This window comes from Arachis ipaensis, chromosome B9, assembly GCF_059453495.1.
Source record: "Arachis ipaensis isolate K30076 ecotype BB chromosome B9, ASM5945349v1, whole genome shotgun sequence".
NCBI classification, from domain to species: Eukaryota; Viridiplantae; Streptophyta; class Magnoliopsida; order Fabales; family Fabaceae; genus Arachis; species Arachis ipaensis.
The window spans coordinates 19,947,354-19,948,337 of record NC_142444.1 but is presented as its reverse complement, the minus strand read 5'-3'; the positions used below and the strand labels follow the sequence as shown (position 1 = coordinate 19,948,337).

At 41.0% G+C, this 984-nt stretch overlaps 1 non-coding gene across 1 annotated transcript; it reads left to right on the top strand.

Moving 5' to 3' along the window:
• The first annotated feature begins 260 nt into the window (after positions 1-260).
• LOC148543947 (small nucleolar RNA R71) lies at positions 261-364 on the top strand. Its single transcript, XR_015900919.1, has one exon. It is a non-coding gene; the product is annotated as a small nucleolar RNA R71 (small nucleolar RNA).
• The last annotated feature ends 620 nt before the right edge of the window (positions 365-984 follow it).

Here is a 984-nt window from a genome sequence, read left to right as displayed (position 1 = left end):
GAGAAGAGCTTGTTCTGAGCAAGAAGAGCATCAATAACTTCCACTTCCAAAACTCCCTTTTTCTGAGAGGTCTCAGAGTGCAAAGGATTCCTGTTGGAGTAATATAAGTATTGGTTGTTAGCAACCAACTCAATAAGCTCAATAGTCTCCTCTGGTGTCTTCTTCATGTGCAAGGAACTACCTGCAGAATTATCCAAGCGCATCTTGGACATTTCACATAAGTCCTCATAAAAGATATCCAGCTGAATCTATCTAGAAACATGTCCGAAGGGCATTGCCTAGTCAGTAGCTTGAATCTCTCCCAAGCTTCATAAAGGGTCTCACCATCTTTCTGTCTGAAAGTCTGAACCTCCACCCTTAACTTAGTCAGCTTTTGAGGTGGGAAAAATTTAGTCAGAAATCCAATGGCAACCTTGTCCCAAGTATCCAGACTCTCCTTGGGTTGAGAATCTAACCACAGCTTTGCTCTATCCCTCACAGCAAATGGGAAGAGCATGAGTTTGTATACCTTAGGATTCACTCTATTGGTCTTCACTGTATCACAAATCTACAGAAAATCAGAAATAAATTGATTTGGGTCTTCATGAGGGAGCCCATGATATTAGCAATTCTGTTTCACAAGAGTAACTAGCTGTGACTTCAGTTCAAAGTTATTCGCAGCTATAGGAGGCACCACAATACTTTTGCCATAAAAATCTGCATTAGGAGCAGTGTAAGAGCCAAAAACTCTTCTAGGTTGCTCATTCCCAACTGGATTTCCCACATTAGAATTAACAGCATTATTATGATCCATAGTGTACTCTGCAGCTTTGTATAGTCGTGCTTGTTGCAAATGCCGTCTGTAGATCCTCTCAGGTTCAGGATCAAAATCATGAAGGGACTCTTTATCCCTGTTCCTGCTCATAAACAAACAGAAAACAAAGAAAAGTGGGAATTTCTACGTCAGAGTGCAGAGAATTCCCAGTAAGGTAACCTGTGTAAAAG